Source organism: Anarhichas minor, unplaced genomic scaffold (genome assembly GCF_050575085.1).
Source record: "Anarhichas minor isolate MPS153535 unplaced genomic scaffold, ASM5057508v1 ptg000073l, whole genome shotgun sequence".
NCBI lineage: Eukaryota > Metazoa > Chordata > Actinopteri > Perciformes > Anarhichadidae > Anarhichas > Anarhichas minor.
Genome location: NW_027466519.1, coordinates 1 through 18,611, shown reverse-complemented (window position 1 = coordinate 18,611; position 18,611 = coordinate 1). Strand labels below are relative to the sequence as shown.

At 42.9% G+C, this 18,611-nt stretch overlaps 1 long non-coding RNA gene across 1 annotated transcript in view; it reads left to right on the top strand.

Annotated features, from left to right (window-relative positions):
- LOC142935548 (uncharacterized) overlaps window positions 1-18,605 on the top strand; it is a 36,945-nt gene extending 18,340 nt beyond the window's left edge. The window contains exons 2-3 of the long non-coding RNA XR_012947867.1: window positions 2,652-2,759; window positions 15,975-18,605. This is a non-coding gene — a long non-coding RNA (uncharacterized LOC142935548). The remainder of the gene's footprint in view (window positions 1-2,651; window positions 2,760-15,974) is intronic.
- The last annotated feature ends 6 nt before the right edge of the window (window positions 18,606-18,611 follow it).

The following is an 18,611-nucleotide window of genomic DNA, read 5'->3' as shown; positions in this document are numbered from 1 at the left end:
TGACAGTACGTCTCCATTAACCCCCCCCCCCTCTGGTGCTCTGCCACAGGAAGAAGAAATAATAATCTGTGATTTTAGTTTTTTTAAATATTCTTAATCTTTAAACTGAATCACCGCGCCTGTTAAAGGTGTGAAAAATGATGTTCAGGCCTCATCTACATTCCATACTTTAACTCTGCCTAATAAATCTGCCAGATTTTCTGTGAAAAATATCTATATAAAGATTATCTTCAGGTATGATATGAACATCTCTCAACACAGCGGGGCTTTATAGCGCGTATGTATGAACAGTTTATAATATCTGTTGGTATCAAACTGCAATTACTAAGACAGATTGCTGACTCACAAGTTTTAATGATGATCGATCTTTTGCTTGATTCGCTTGTAATGGTGATTTTTACATAGACAAGAACTGTCGCATCTTGTTTGCCATCTGCCAAGGTTTTTCTAAACAAAGTACACAAAAAAAATTAAAAAAATGGTGTACTTAAATGGAATGAGTCAGTGACAGTCTAGACATTACTCAAATAAGTACATTAAAGAGTTTACAAGAGTATTTTAAGAAAAAGGATTAATTTGATCTTGATAAGGTATTATTAAAACTAACTACCATGGTGTTGACTGCTCATACCGCAAAGGTTTTATAGCTCTACAGGAAGATTAATTGTGTGCGTGTGTCAAAGTTGTGACTGGAAACCTGTTTGCCTTGAAGGACCATGGCGTTACATCTACACCAACCAACACCCACCTCAGTTATGTCCTATTAAACGAGGTGTGACTGCTTCCCCAAACAACACTAACACCGCACGACTGTTGTGCTTTCATTTTCTTGGCCGTGGGACTGCGTCTCATATTTGTAGGAGGGTGCACCGCCGACTGTTCGTTGTATCAGGTTTGTCCGGATCATCACTGTCAGACTTGACGACACAGGGAGGGACACGTATTACGTAATGTTATTTATTGTATTTTATGCATTGTAAAGCACTATATACAGATAAGGATTATTGCTGTTTCATGCGTTTTCTTAACGCCGCTCATAAATAATGAGCAAAGCAGTTTGATATTTCCCAGTAGTCCATCAGTGAGGGTTGTTCTTATTGATTTACAATGTTGCAAAGTAAACCCAACAAGATAATTTAATTACGCGAGCTCGGTCGTCCGTTAATGGCGCCGAAAGATGTTTTAGCTAATAGAAGAAAGAGGACAATCTAAAAAGAAAAACACAACTTAATTAGACTAATGTTCAGAAAGTAACATGTGAGAAGATGATACAACATTGATTAACAGCGCAGGCAGTTCTTAAGTGTCACTGTAGCTTTGTTTCACAGTTAAATCTCAAGTGACTATGAGAATGGTAGTGAGGACAATGGTGGGAGGGTTGATGAGAATAGAAGCAGCTGAAACCAATTAGGGCTCTGCAGGAAGGGTTGCCAGGTTGCCATTGGGACCCTTTTTGAGAAATTGGCAATTCTTGGTTACAACTTTTTAACATATAAAAAGTACGGATGGCAAATGGCAAAACTTGCACCCCAAAATATATACATTTTTAATATTTCTTGCATTATGACTGCTGCCAGCCTGGCAACCACTTTTAAAAGTTAGTGTTGAGCCCTGCCGATTGAATATGTAATAACTGTTTTTCTGTTAAAAAATATAGTCTATGCAGAGTAGTTTGGCAGTACAGGTGTTTATTACAGTACGGTTGTACATCATGTCACATTTAATGTAAAGTAAGCCACTTTCCCCGTGCCATGCTGGGCGTATAAAAGAAGAACGGGTCGGCGGTGCTTTAGACCAGCTTCGGATATTTGGGAGAATTCGGCGGACATGTTAACGGGCAGCTTTTCTCGAAGTCAACCATGTCCTTCAGGAATAAACTACATTCTCTGGAAGTCTGTTATACACCGCTGTACGTTTCAGGCTCCCTCTCTGCAATCTGTTCGCATGGGAAAGCAAATGTGGAAAATGGAATTGATGTTGCATGCGTGTGTTTACGTAGCGGCACATATGCAAATGAGAAAGGGAGGGCCCACTTTCTCTGCAGGGACAGGGTCTCAATTTTCCGGTCAGTGAGTGTTTACACACTTCAGTTTTTTTCCACAAGTCATTTATTTCAGTTTCTGTCCCTTCTTATAATCTCTTCTTTTACTCCTCTTTTTTTTTTTATATTATTTTTCGTTTTCCCAGCACCTGGGCCCTGTCTCCTCTGCCCTCACTAGTTCTCCTCTGGCCTTCCTGGTGCTGTTTTCAGGAAGAAGAGCGAAAAGTACTTTCAAAATGAGGGTCTGCTATGTGCATAAGTCAATCAGTCGTACTTCAAAGCAAAACTAAGTATACTCTTATTGCACAGAGAATAAATATACTCTTAGCTAATGGAGGTTTTAGTCTTTCAACCTCTCATCTTCAAGTGTCTGCCCCCCCCTTGTACCTTAGATGGATAGCAGTGGAGTGTCACTCCGTGCACATGCTTGTGTTTATGTGAGTGCCGTTGCACGAGGACACATTTTAATATTTAGGTAAACAAGTATATCCTTATTTTGACTGCTTCTGTGATGTCAGCGGGTGAGCGTTTCCCTGATGTCAAGCTGAACATGATCCTTAAGTGCTGTCGCGCTGATGTTAACTGACCTTTTAAACTTCTGTCTTCTCAGGTACCGAACCCTGCCCGCTCTGACATCGTGACTCCAGACAGACGCGCGCCGGCTTACAGACGCTGAATTTGAAGTGGGCCGATAGACAGATTGGAGGAAAGAGGGGAGGTGAGTGAGTAGAATAACGAAATCCACTCGTATTTCTCTCGGTCTGTATATCTCTGTGTATCTGAATAATCACAAGCCCCACGTTCCCCCTGTGGTCTGGTCCTCTGTATTCTAGATGACCACCGAGGTTGCCTCCACGTTAGACACATCTTTGTATCACAGCTGGTCAGGGGGGCTAGTGGTCCAAGTGGTTGCGGAGTTCACTCGCTGCTTGGGTAAACTGCCTACTTATGTATGTTAAGTGGCTTTTATGCAGAACTTCCCCCGCTATCATCTCAGTGGGAGTGTTTTGGGGTCTGTGTGCGTGTGTTTAAGTGTAAATAATTGATTGCTGTAAAGGGTTTTAGTGGATCGCTGGTGAGGCAGAAAAGGACGCTCCCAGGCCCTGCTCCTCAGTGTGCATTATGACATTAGTACTACATGTCTGCTGCTGCTCAGTGGACGATCATCTGTAGCTTCAGCCCTAGTTTGTATTTTGGAACAGATTCAAGGTAATGAGCCAAACAATGTTTTCTGGTTTACGCCCTCTTGTTGTCACACTTTTCTCATCCGATATTTACCCCACTCTCAATTTCTTTTTTCAGTTTTCTCTGCTTATTTGTTTCATCTCGCTTGGCCTTCTATCACTAAATGTCTTTATGTCGTTCTGCCTCCTTGTTGCTTCCTCTTCCTGTGTGTCATCCCTTCTGTCTTTCTTGCGCCTTAGCCGCAGTGTCCTTGAGAAAGCAGTGACTTTGCCGGTGAGCGCAGTAGAGCACATCACACACACACACACACACACTCTCTCTCTCTTTCTCACACTCACACTCGCACACACACTTGGTTGTTCCATGGCAACACTGTCAAGCAGAACCAGCCCTTACAAGTCTCTTCTCTTTAGTCCCCATAAATAATTCATGAGCAGTAACGTTGGCTGTACTTTATGCAAATATTGACAAACCTTTTGCAGAGAAAAAACGAGACAGGCGTGTCCTGTGTTGTGCACAATATTTTGCACACGTACACCGTTTTCAGAAACACGGAGTAAATCGTCAACAAACTGCTGATACAAGTAAAATATCTCAAAGTCATGGCAAGCTAGAGTGTCAGAAGGAAGTGAAAGGGAGTTATTAATTAGTTTAAAAGTCCACCAATAATTCATCGTTTCTCTCTGTTGGTTAGATGAAGCAGACATTTCATAAAACTGGATTTGATGCACAAGTTCAATTACTCTTCCTCGAGGTTTGTTACAGAATTCCGACAAATTGCCCCTCAGGTGATACGGCGGTTAGCCTGCCAGCACGGAAACACAACCCCTCTGTGCCCTCCTCCTCCTCATTAAAGGCGCCCTCCACTAATCTTAGATCATGACAGCCCATTGTCACAGTTTTCCGTAGCTTTTGAAATATAGATGGAGTGTGATTGTCTGCTTGTAAGATGAGACGTTGTAGTCTCTCGATGCCGTTTGTTCTCGTCGGTCTCTGTTTTCCGTCGGAGTTCATAGAGTGCGTATTGGGTCACAGCTTTTTTTCCTGCCGCCTTACGTGTTTTCTGTTGGAGATCGAGTGTCCCGCGGTTACCTAGCTGCAGTGCTGCAGTTTATACGGGAGGAGTGTTTTTGTAAGTGCATCTCGGAGGTTTAGATGAGTCGGATTGAAGTTGTATTATACGCTGAAAAGTACAATACTTCATGCAATCTACAATTTACAGTTTTATCCTGTCAAACAATGGTGCAGTGACAATATATCGGTGTTATCTCTCTCTCTGTGTGTGTGTGTGTGTGTGTGTGTGTGTGTCACTCTTCCTCATGTTTGTCCCACCTTCAGCTGAAAATGCTTTGTAGCCATGGCGACCATTCCCAAGGGGAAAAGTTGATGCTGAATCTCTTTCTCACTTTCCTTTTCTCTTTTGTCTCATGCCATCTACTGCTGTCCTCACTCACACACACACACACACACACACACATACATATATATACACATACATATATATACACATACACAGACACACATACACACACACACATCTACACACACATACACTAGGATGCCAGAATCTAAAAGCAGAGGAGACGCAGTTTATGAGTCACATGTTTTGGTTCTGTTGGCGTAGATTTGAACTGAGCACTGATGTAAAATAAGTAGGGCTGGGTATCAGTGATAAAAGGTATAATATGTAAGTAATATAGTGTAGGTAACCAGGTACAAAGTATCAAAACTTCTCCAGTCAATTGATACCTGCATTAGATGCTTTCTGTGTCTGCGTCACTATAAGGATGCTGGTATTGGTATCGCCGTTTTTTAAACAACATCCGACCCCCAAAAATAGCCGACCTGATTGCTGAGAAACACTTCACCCAGGGACGGAGTTAAGGATCTCTTTCCTCTGTTTTCTACACTTCCTTTCTTTCTTGGCTGCTCGTTAGTGACCACGGCTGTTCCAGTTGAACCGTTTGACATTTAACACTCGCACACAAAAGAGGCTGAAGGAGAAAAAACATATTGAAAAAGAAGGAAGATGAAGTGAGGAGCAGAATAATTTCATAAGAATCTGGGGCTTGAATAAGAGAGTGTTGTACTGACAGACACAGTGAGCTGTCAGACCTCAGCTCCTGAAGGGTGTCATCACACATGTGTGTGTGTGTGTGTGAGACCATGTGGGTTATTTGAGTTTCTCTTGTCACTAGACCTTCCTTATTAATGAAATGATCTTTAAATCTCTGGTTCTAATGGAGGCAGCCTTGGGCCAGACAGACTGCAGATTTAAAAGGGCAGGAAATACAATTTAGTGAATTAATGATAATTAATGGTTAATTATTAACGACAAGTCCTGTTCCTGTAAAGTTTGTTTTAATATTAATATAAAACATTTTGTTATAAAGTGTGAAGAAGACGGCTGAAATTAATCATTTCAGTCATGCCTCACTTCATCCCTTCTTTCTATTCTAACCCTCTTTTCCTCCTTCACATCCTCTCCCTTGTCCTTTCTTCCTCCTGCCTCCCCTTCCTTCCTTCCCGTCTCCACCTTTCTCCGTTCATCCATGTTTCCCGCTTCGTTCTGCTACTCTCCCTTGCAGTCTATATTCTTCACTACTTCCCCACTTTTCCTCCCTCACCTCCCTTTTCCTTCTGCTCTGCACGTCCTTCCTTGTGGCTCTATTATTCTTATCTAAATCAGGCACACCCTGTCGTTCTCTGTCCTTTATGCCATCCTGATTTCTATCTCCCTAATCTCTCATCCTCCACCTCCCACACTTACGCATCATATTCCGCTTAAGTCCCTCTCTTCACCACACATGCACCTTTTCCATCTCCCTCGTTCTGTTCCTTTATTGCCTTTTCCCTCTCTTGTTCTCATCTTTCTAACCTCCCTTATGCTTTTTCTCCCACTTAAATCCTGCCTTTCCTCTCTCTCTCCCTCTCCCTCCTGTCCCTCCCTTGCTCCCACTCAGTCTCTCCGTCTTCTCACCAGAGTCGGAGAGGCCGACAGGAAGGAAGTGTGTAATGAAACGGCCATATCTAGCACACTGCCCAAATTGACCTGGAATGAATGGAGTCACTGATCAGCTGAAGCTGTGCAGATGAAGAAGTAGGGGGCGGGGAGATAAAAAAAAAAAGAAGCTGATGTAGTACACAATTTATACTGTAAGACGGAATGAGTACACAAACATGTTTAATTTGTGTATCAGTGCACAATCAGCAACGCTATTTGTGTGTTTACTTGGGACTGTTATTATCTTACTTGTGAGCTGCATTTCAAATAATAGAAGAGTACAGAAGAGAAACTTTCTCCTGCTGCGTTCTGCCTTAAAATCGATACTTGGCAAAGTCCGTGAATTCAGTCATTTCAGCTGAAGGAGGAAGCGATCTGTATTCAAGAGAATTTCTCTGCTGTTTGAACAGAGAACTGAGACGCAGACGAGCAACAGCTAAAGAGAGAAACAGAAACAGAAAAGAGACGGCATGAGGGGATGCATCCTCTCCAAAGTCACTGAAGGTTGTTTATTAATGATGTCACTCTGATTGCATCCTGTAAAAATTAATTTCTTAAAAACACTTGATCCTTCAATGTGATCTGCTTTCGTAATACACGACGCTAATCTGCTCATCTGCCGCTACTGCTTCTATTAATGAAAATGGACAGAGAGAGAGAATGGACACACCACTGGGATATCAAGCACTAAAAGCGTGTGTGTGTGTGTGTGTGTGTGTGTGTGTCTGTGTGTGTGTGTGTGTGTGTGTTTGACAGCTGTGGAGTAGAAGCCCATTAGGGAATTGGTCCACATCTGGACGACCCTAGCTGTCCTCATGCGCTCACACATCGTACTGTAACATATACGTTTCAGAATAACAACAATCCATCGACGACCCCTTCTGACAATCAATTGTCAATTCTCTCCAAAATAATTGAAGAGACCCGTTTTGATTCCTCTGCGACCCATTCTTGTGCTTTACCTCAAGCCTTGAACCTCATTGTTTCAATAGATGTTATGAAGATACAGCTGGACCAAACATGAGATCTTCAGAGATTCACATTCTATATTTATTCTTTCTTTCTATATCTCACCTCTCTCTCCTGCCAGCCTCTTTTTTTTGTACCTACCGTAACCATGAATGAGTGCTGTGTGTCAGTAGCACTCTTTGTTTTGATATTAATTAATTTGTTTATTTGTGTATTTGTTCATTATTAATTAATAAAAGTGTCAGTGGGATGCAGCAAACACGCACACTCCTTTTTGGCAATACTTGCATTTATGTGATAAGTGTTTATATCCACTTACATATTCACAAACCTGCTCGGACAAACACACACACACACGCGCACACACAGGGGTGGGAGTGTTACAGCTTTGTGTGTTGGCAAACATGAGCTTAGCAGTAAAGAGCCTTTCAAGCGGGATTAAGCTGCGAAGTGTCAATGGATCAGACAACTAGGCCAAAGACCACTAGGATATCACTTACACTGCAACAATCAGCATGGACGGTAGTAAGTAAAGTAGTGCGGTAGGTTTATGGTAAAAAGGAAACACACACACACACACACTGTATGCACATTCTTCCCACAGACTATGGACTGTGGAGCCTCGGCAGAGCGCTGGCAGCACCATCTGTTCCTGCTGAAATCAGCACAGCAGGAGCCTACCAGCACATACACACACACACACACACACACACACACACACACACACACACACACACACACACACACACACACAGTTGCAGCGTGCTTCAGTTCTGGCGTAGTGATAGTCTATTTATTCCCCACGCTGACGCAGGACAGTATTCAATTGTATGTGTGTGGCAGTTAAGTTTTCAGTTAAAAGTAAGGTAACCCATGGAGATGACAGGTGTGTCTGAGATGACTAATGCTATGCTAATTTTAAGATGATGCGGATGCACAAATGTATTATGTAGATAGGTAGCCAGATAGCCTAGTCGGTCGGTCAGCCAGTCAGCAGAAGCTACACACACACACACACACGCTGCTTTTCTGCATTTTAATAATCGACCGAGGGGAGTTGCTGTCAATGTTATCTATTTCTCTTCCAGAAGCAACATCAGCGTTTCCTCTGCTTTCTGCCATCTCATCAATACTCTGTGGTCTGACCTCCTCTGGCCTCCACCTGCACAGAACCGTACTGTAGCGCTCTAAAACATATACAGGGTGGCAGGGTTGTTACAGATGTGAAAATGTTACCTAAAAGGAGCTCATCAGCAATCACGGATTAGAATGGTCATTCATCCTCTTCTCGTCACAAAAGAAACCATAAACAAACGTAACCAAATAAGGCTGACAATCGCATGTAATAACAGACATACTGACACTGAACATAAAACATAAGAGGAGGAGGAGGGAGGAGATGAATTGGAACAGACCAGGTGCGTAAGTTGAGATCAGCGGGGAAATCAGCAAGGTAGTCGGTATGAGAAGTAATTGCTTTTGTGTTTTGTTCAGTGGAGTCGGTGAGTGTCCACTGTGAGGAGAGGACACTCGCGCTTACTTTTTAGTGTTAGACATTTTTCTCCAGAATATGTAACCATTAAAATTGCATTGTTACTGAAAACATCAATAAATGAAACTTAGCAATTATAGAAGTCTAGTTCGCCATTACATAAAACTAAAAAAAACACATAAATGTCTTAAAGTGTACAAATTTTAATGTTAACATGTATGGAAATATATATTGTATTCCCCTTCACTCTCCAGCAGCGCCCGTTGTTCCGAGGACTGGAATCCAGAGCCCTGGTTTTAAATTAATTTTGTGATGTTTTAATGCGCCAATTCCTGACAGTGATTTCAAGTTGCAGTTGGCAGTTGTTCTGCCTGTTGTCACACCTCTTAATTCATCTCCATGCCAAGTGCTCAACAATTGCAGTGTTGTCGAGAAACGGACAAAGAAAACGAACCAGAATAACAACAACATAAATCAATCGATAAGGAAGGAGCAGATTGGAGAAAGGAGAGAGAGAAAAACAGACAGAGAGAGAGAGATGGCAAAAGCAGCCATGAAGGAATATACATTATTTAAAATGTGTACATACACCTTTAAGAGAAAGGCAACGAAGAATTAACAGACAACAACACGCTTCCCCACCTTCATCGTGACGCACATGCAGTTCATACCTGAGTCCATATCCCCCGGTGTCCTTTGTTCCAATATCCTTAAAGCATGTGTCTATAGTGCTGCATAGTTCTGCATTAATGAGGCATAATGCAGACGATATCCACAGCATGTCACCTCCTCCTGAGCATGCCTCACTATGTAAGGAGTATGTTAAAGAGGCTCGTGCATTCTTGTGTTTTGGCTGTTTCCTGAACCTTGTGGTGTATTTGTACGGGGGGGGGGGGGGGGAACTGCATTTTTGCAGAATTTAAGTTCAGTCTCAAGATCTGTTAGACAGTTAACAACCTAGCTGCTTTCTCTTACTGCTAACTCCTCCATTACATTCATATCAAAGGAGCTTCTCACGACCACTCTCTGTTTCTCTCTGAGGGTGATCTCACCGTTGCACTTCCAGGTTCTCTCAGACACCTCGGGGTTCTACTCGGTGTAGTTCCTCATTCACAAAAAGATTGAACCGCTACTGGCCAGGCATTCCACTCATATTTTGATGCCTGGCTGTATTCCTTTCGCAATTCCGGTGCAAGGAATGCCTGACCTCCTACGCTATGTGAGCCAGTAAAGCCTTAACGGTGAACTAGCGAAGGCAACCTTATACACTCGTCTTATCTGGGCATATCTCTCAACTGTCAATGGACTACAGCCTCTTACTTTGGCTGTGCGGCAAGCTTACTCTAGCCTCCACAGGACGTGCCCCTCACATCTGGATAAATGGTCTCCACATACTGCACACCGAGTGCAACAAGAACAAGAGGGCTCAGAGTGTCCAACCTTTGCCTCCGGCCCTAAATCAATAAAAGGAACAGTGTATCTAACCAAGAGGCTTCTCTCTCTCTCTCTCTCTCTCTCTTTGAAGTGTCTCCCTTCCTCTGTTTGACTCAAGTTTTCCTTACGCTAGACCTTCGTTATCCAGATTTTCACACCCTGGATATTGTTATTGTCTGTTTCTTCTTCTTCTCGTGACTCCTTATCTACAAAGGAAGTACTTCCTTAATTCGAGGAAGGTACGGGAGTGTAGAACTAAAAAGAAATGTAAGTTGTCTTCTGGGGAAGAAATTGTTGTTTTATTTCTGGGAAGGAAATCAGTTCATTATGGGAGGTTACACTGCATAACTGGACTGTTTGGTGTCACATTGTCACTAAGTTGCATTGGTAGTTAATGAGGATGTTCAGTGTGTGTTTGTCTAAATGTAATCCATTTAGCTTGGCATATTTGTGGTGCTTGTTATAGTTTTGACATTATGAAATCCTGCAACTGGCGAGTAGTCTTTGCTGCTCTCCTTGTGCAAATGGTAGCATGTAAATGGTATTAAATGGTAACTGTTTTTTGTTTTTTTAATCATAACTACTTTATCAGCATGACTATGAGCCATTTAACTCTCGTGGCAACAAAAGAAGACCCTGGGCCCTGCTTTCTCCAGCCTTCATATTGCAACTTCTCTTTTCCAGGCAGCCTGTTTGAAGTCGAGTCTGCTGTACTTCAAGCTTTTTAACTGCTCCGTTGGCAGCTCAGAGCAGATATAAAGACAGAGTGGAAATAAGAAAATAGATGAGAAAAGCAGATGAAGCGTAAAGATTGTGTGGAAAACGGACATGTAAAGAAAATACACGAGTGTCTAGAGAATCTTCATTTTAAGCTAAATTCAGTATTTACTTTTACATTTTCATGAAGAACAGAGAGAATATTCTTTTTGACCGTCTCACCACTTTTGAAGCTTTCCCGTGCAATCTCCTCCGCAGTCATAAAAAAAGAGCTTTAGAAAGGAGACTCTTTCTATCTCCGTCCCAGCATGCATCTCTCTTCCTGCAACGCTGTCGATATTTCTGACCGCTTGTCTCACCATCTGTCTCTATCTGTCTCACCCCAGTAGAGGAACAGACAGGAAAACATCGCAGTCAGCTATAGCACCGGTTTACACAATGCATACTCTTCACAACAGAGATGGTTAGAGAGAGGTGTAAGGGAGCGTGATTCTCCATCCATTTTCTGTTTGTGTGTGTGTGTGTGTGTGTGTGTGTGTGCGTGCTGGTGTGCATGTTTGTCCAACGCATTAGCACACACTTTTGCAGATGTTTTCCCAGATGCAAACATTATGGCACCAATAACTCTGGAGCCAGCCACACACAAGTCGGCACTAATATAACACACAGAGGCGACTCACACTCTCAAACAAACAGGCTTTAAGGGTGTGTGTGATGAATGTGTGTGATGAATGTTTTCAACAGGATCAGAAATAGCACTGGTGAGAAGAGCAATCATGAGAGCAAAAATACTTCAAATAAAAAGAGAAAAATCAACAGTTGAGTTCTAAAATAACTTCAGAATAACATAACTGCCAGAAACATCAGCCATATTTACACCTGCTCAAGATTAGCTTCATAGGGCTGCTTCATTGGAGTGCATAGAGACGTCTTTACAGTGGAACTGGAAGGAATCCACAGAGCTGCAAGTACGTTACAAAGCCTGTTACCTTATTAAGGGTTCCTCAGCATCCACTTTTTATCTTATTGTATATATTATGTTTTTTGGGGTTGTCTGCCCATCCGTCTGTATGTCTGTCTGTCGAATTCTCATTAACGTGACCAATTGCTGGTTTGAATGAGGAAATGTGTTGCTTTTCTTTGTTTAATATTTCGGTTACCTGAATATCTGAATATAGATTTTGGGTTTGGGACCGTTCGGGTAAAACAACCGATTTGAAGACATCCCCTTGGGCTTGCGGTAAAATTGTGATAAGCTAAAGAAATAAAGGGAAAGCGATGACTAGCGAGGTGGTCGTGAAATACACCGAGCGATGTAAGCTTGTATAAAGCAAACCAGTGGACTCTGTTTGTGCGAGATGATATCTAGCGTCTTTTTCCTTGGGACAGGGCCGAGGGCTGTCTCGGCTATAATCGCACTACAGATGTTTTTTTTTACAGTAGATCATTAGTTTTGGGGGTTCTCTAAAAACTCCCCAACACAAAAAGATACTAATTTGTAGCTTTGTAATTCATGCGCCGGGACTTTTTGGTTGTGGCTGTATTACGTCCGTCCTCCAGCTACCCGTGCATGTAACCGTCCATTAATTGGAGATCCTTTCACTGGCGAAATATTGACGGCGTGTCTTGAATTTTGATATGGACGAAACACTTCCAACCGGGCCTTCATCATTGATCATCAGTCCACAACATGACTGATTATCTGATTACAATATTAAGCAGATAAACAAAACTCTAAAAAGGCGATGCATTGTGAAAATAAGCTCCTCCGAAACTAATTAGCACACTCTGGCTTTTCCTCAATCCTCTGTCTCCCTTCACTCCGTGTCTTCCACTGCTCATCTTCATTTGATGGTTATCTGATGAGAAAGGTGTAAATTGCTGCTCCGAACCATCTCAGCAAAATTCCCCGGTTGCGCTATCTCTCCTGTAGCGTGCAATCACTTCCCTTCCCTGGTTCCTTATCCTCTGCCTCAATCCTTTCATCTCCGGAGGGAAAATGGGACGTTTTCACCGACTCTTGGCGTAGGAAGGACACAGCACAGGTGTGTGTTTCCTTATGCATGAACTTCGAAGGGGAAATATATTCAATAACTATGGAACCAAATTGAGGTGATGGCGCGCATGTGTGTGTGTGTGCACATGCTAATGTCGATGAGCCACCACCAGTGTTAATGAGGCCGGGCCTCTGCCAGTTTTCCCCTCATCCTTTCTGCTCTGGAGAAAAACTCCGTCATTAAATGTCCCACCAGAATGGTGTGAATATGAGAGAAGAAGAAAAAGGGAGAGTGGATACTGGTGGGAGGCATGTAATAATTGGTCAGCTTGAGCCCAAGGAAGACAAATCCGCAAGAGAATTCATGAACAGACAGGCGACACGTCGCCCTGCCTGTGAGAACATGGTCCTCTCAGTCGCCCTCAGTCCCAGTGGGAGACAGAGGACCGGTACACTGTAGGCCACATGTTGTTCTGAAGATCCAGGGCTTCCTTTAAGCTCGGATTCAGACTTTAATATTTGTGCACGGGTGTATTTTTCAGTCGTGTACACATGGTTTTAATTAACGACAAAATGAGAAGGAAACAAAGGGAGGGAATTGGTGGTGTTGTTGTTTATCACTGAACTGTTCCGATAATGAAAATCGAATGGGGGGGGGGGGGGCTGGCACGTTGTTATTGTGCTTCTTGGCAGGGTGTCTGTGTTTGTGTGTATGCGCACTATATTATACTGCGCATACACAATCCTAAGTGGCCAGGCCAAGCTGGAAGAGAGCTTTAACCCCCTCGGGCACAAAGTGTTGGCTGTAAGGTAAAACTGGCAAAAGCACAAGTGCACAGACACACAGACACCGTCGCTGCCAGCTGCGCTGAGGAGGTGACTGCCAGTGTGGCGGGCCAGTGGCTTAGAGAAGGAGACCTGGAGAGGAAATGAGGAGCAGCCCTCCGGTGGAGTCTGTTTGCCCGAGGCGCCAGCTCAATATCTGCCATTCATGTTGTTTATCCCTTTCCCCTCTGTCCCCATACACCTCTTCGTATTCTCCTTATAGTTCTGATCTTTGTCTCTTTTTTGCCCGCTCGCCTATGTGCTCCTCCTGTTCATGCACATCTCACTGACCTTTCTTTAACTACTCCGTGCATCTCTATCCGTCTCCTCGCTCTCGCTCCCTCTAGAGTCCGCTGAGCGTTCACTGAGAGGCTGCAGCTTCACCACCATTTAATCCCCCCCTCCAGCAGGTCCGCTCACCAACATTCACATGTGTGCTTATCTTTTCGGTCCCCCGACAGCATCCAGATAGAATCCTGGATGTATGTTCAGCAGCCTCAAGGTGATGAGATACTCTGCACAGAAGAGACGGTGTTTATTTATCAGGTAGAGCATATGAAAAGAAAACTGACAGTGATAGTCCTGCAGTCTGGTGTCTGTAGTGGACTCTAATAGAGGGTTTTGGACTTTTGCTCAGACGAGACAAGAAAATTTGAAAATTTAAAGCATCATTAAGTTCTGGGAAACTGATGGCCATTTTTTTCCCTTGATATTTTCATAGACTAGTTGATCAATGGAGAAAATAATCAGCTGATGAACGGATAATGATAATGATTTTTGCTACCATGCCCAATTTTTGTCATCATCAGGTTTTTCTTATTTTTAAATCCCATTTTAGCTCAATTTTTCAACAATAAATAGTCAAAAATGTCTTGTTTTTTCGTTTTAAATGAAATTAAGGCTGCTGCATTTCTCCACACCTGCTTGAATAGGCAACCCGTGACTGTGGAAGACCTTTGAGGAATCATCTCAACCACTCTTGTGTGAACACATGCGCAGCTCTATAAATGTCATTGCTGTGGTTTGAGTTGGACCAGATGCGTCTGTGTACTGTCAGCGGTGCTACTGTTGACACTTCGTGTTGTGAATAGGAGCGCTGTGTATCTGTTCAGCTCGGCTCGCTCCGCCTGTGTTTTCAGAGCGTCACCAGATGTTTCGGTTACTTTACGGAGCCCTAAGATGAGCTAAACCTTGAAGTTCAAGGTTGCAGTTATTTTACTTTTTTTTTAGATCATTAAGAAAACCATAAATAATTAGTTTACTGACCTTGAATAATTTAATGATAATTTAATTTTGTTCTGTGTGTTAAATAGAGCTTTCTCTGTTTTCAGTATTATTTTACTGTCACCTCTGTTCACTGAAAGGACTAAAAGCCAGGAAGGGATAAGGTTAGAAACATAACTGTCACAAATAGTATCGGAAGGACCACTCTAGCACAGCGGTCCGGCTCTCGCCGAGCACTAAACATTGTAATTTCATGTCCAGCTCTGAGTTTTGTCACTCCCTGTTCTGTCCCCACTCTTGCTGTTCCCTTTCTCTACTGTTCATCACGGGGGGATTCGGAAGCTCTAAAACATTTCTCCAGTAATACATATTATTATAGTAATACATAGTATACAATATATATATATATATATATATAGTGTGTATATATATATATAATATACATATATATATATATATATATATAGTGTGTGTGTACATATGTATCTTTTTCCAGAAGAACAGAAGAAAGACTAGTTTACATATAGACTGTCAATTAGTCTGTGTGTGTGCATGTAAATGGAGGAGGGTGTGGCTTAAGTGTGTAACCCAGTGTATAGAAACAAGAACATATTTGTATTACATCCCCCTCCCTCAGACCCCTGCCAGCTCATGAAAAATAAATGAAAGCCTGTGTGCGTGTGTTGTAGGTAGTTGTGTGTGTGTGTGTGTGTGTGTTTCCACATGGGTTGATCAACCATTCTGTCAGATCTTTTACTCAAGGACGGGGACTGCAGCCCATGTGAGAGTAAATTGGGTGTTGAAGGGGGAATGAAGGTATGGGGTTAGACTAATGCTGGTTTATTGTGATGGGGTTTGATGCTGGTTTTTAAAACATATTCTGTTGTATTAATAGTTTAGTTATGTTTAAAATCTACATGTATTTACTTTTTTTGGTGTTTTTATCTGGAAGAGAAGAAGCAGAATTGCAATTTCCCCCCCTTGACACTACCTTCCTATAGTTGTTGATGCGCCGATTAACCTTTCATCCTTTCATCCTTTCATTCTTTTCTCCCCTTCCTCTCTCCGTTCCTCCATCCCTTCTTAGAAGCACAACCTCTCGTAGAGCGGTGGCCAGAGTGACAGAGGAGCACATGAGGAGCGTAAACGGCGTGACAGCAACATCCTGACTGGTAACCCCCCGCACCCCACCACGAGCACAGCAACTCCAGAAGAGGGGCGTCAGAAGGAAGGAACCGTGCGACCACCCTTCCTGCAGGCATGGTAATACACTGTGTGTGGTGTGTGTGTCTGAGAATGCCTGTGTTGTGGTTGTGTTTGCTTGGATGCTGGTGAATTATCCACATTCGAGTAAGGACACACTCTCCAGACTAGAGGGTGTAAGAGTTCAAGATAAGAGATTGTGTAGATTTGTGGACAGGGCGGAAGTCCACAGGATACATGCTGACATTGAGGAAAGAGGAGAAGGAGAAGACTGAAAGCGATAGAGGAGGTGAAGAAGAAGAAGAACAATGAAAGGAAACAGAAGAGGACAGGGGTGTTAAACAGAAAAACCACAAGCAGTCTAATTACTCTTGGGCTGTTTATTAGGTTTTAGATGTTTTTCTTGTGATTCTGATCCGAAGGCAATGAATTTGTTCTCCTCCATAAGCTTATATTCCTATAGTTGAGTAATTATGCAAGGAATCAACGTGTCAAATCCTGCCTGTATTCATTTGTTGACAATAAATGAAAAAAAACGAGGTTTGTTCCTTAGCACAAGAGCCGTGTTACGAGAGGAAGAAGATGCAGAAAAACAGCTAGTGTGTTGTTAAGGAGGATGAGAGGGCGTCTCAAAAGATCAAAGAGAGCAGCGGAGGAGGAAACGACAAGTGGGGCAGATGAGACCGTAAAAACATAAATGATGGACAGAAACCTGGTAGATGAAAAGCGCAAAGGATATGGGAAGCAAAGAGAGAAGTGTGGAATGAAGAAATGGGGGGAGAGAAGTGAGGTGAGAGAGAGAGAGAGAGAGAGAGAGAGAGAGAGAGAGAGAGAGAGAGAGAGAGAGAGAGAGAGAGAGAGAGAGAGAGAGAGAGAGAGAGAGAGAGAGAGAGAGAGAGAGAGAGAGAGAGAGAGAGAGAGAGAGGAGAGAGAGAGAGAGAGAGAGAGAGAGAGAGAGAGAGAGAGAGAGAGAGAGAGAGAGAGAGAGAGAGAGAGAGAGAGACGAGGGATTGATTAATGCTCTTGGCCTGTGACAGTGGGAGCTTTTCCCCCGAGGGGGGCGAGCAGAGCAAAGGAAGAATTATTAAAAACTAGAACAAGAGGAGGAAGGAGGAAAAAATGAGCGGAGAAAGGAAGAGAGGGTGGAAGAGTGGTTTGTAGGGGAGGGTGGAAGAATGGAAAGGGGGGAGGAAAGGGGAGAAAAATGAATGATTGAGAGAAAACAAGATGTTGCTGATGGTGACGAGGTTGGACCCCGCAGAAGAGGGCACATGGTTGAGCTTATAAATAACCAAGGGTAATGAGACTAGTGTGTGTGTGTGCGCAGCTTGCAAACACAGTAGTGTGATTAGTCTTGAGTTATGATGATGCAGCAAATACTGAGGGTGACCTTGGCAAAGGGTGTCACCGCGCAAACCGCACAAAACACCAAACAGCTTCTTTATTGACTTTCCTCTCAGCTGTCTGCATTTAATGAATTTACATGTCCACAGTGCTCCTCTGCGTCTTCACTCTCTCTCTCTCACACACACACACACACACACACACACATTTCGGCTTGATTATTTGGTATCTGCATGGCTCCGTCCTTGTACATGTCATCGCTGGTTCACCTGCTCGGTTTCTGGAGGAGACGCGGCGGAGGTGTTGCCAAGCGGAAAGTTTTCGCAATTTTTGTGGTTTCAGTTTGGCTTCTCATATCATGTTGAATGTGAAATACTTTGTTCTCTACAATTAGTAAAAGACATAACCGTGTTCCCTTAAAAGAATAAAAAAAAATAAAATCAATAAGGTTTTAAAAGCTTTTGTCGAAACAGGGAAACATATTTCATTAGAACGTTTTCCTGTTCTTCCGTATGACATCATTTTATGTTTATTTTATTGTGTTCTGCCATTTCCCTCCTGTGGCCATGGCCGTACTCAATACTGTAATAGTATGCCCAGAAATAGTGTAATGTCAGCTCATCTGCTTTTAGCGCTCCGGTCGTAATATTTTATAGGCCCACTATAAACCTTTAAAACCATGCCGACACATTGAAGGGGGGGCAAAGGGCAGAGAAAAGAAACTCTCGTCCTTTAGTGCAAAGCAGGCTGGGTACTGTAGTTTGGAGTGGCTGGTTTACAAGCTTGATTGATGACAGCACATTTTAGATGAAGGTGTTTTGCAGACAGTGATGAATATGTTTTGTTTTTCCATTTATCCTTTTTTTTTTTTTTTTATGAAATGTTTATCGGGACAGTTGAGAGGACCGGTTTGATGTGGACAGCCTGTTTGTTGTTTTTGCTGCGAGAGATGATTTATGGCATACATTTTGATGTATGTTTACCCTGCTCTCATGTGTAAGGGTCTGAACACATGTGGCAATGAGAGAGAGAGAGAGAGAGAGACCCCCCAATAAAACAGGATGGCAGAGTGCGTCGGGTCGGCAGAGTGCAGATAAATCAAAGGATGAATTTTTAATGCAATCTCCCCGAGGCTGCTGGATGTTACGGAGAAGGCGCTGAGTTTTATTTGTGTGTC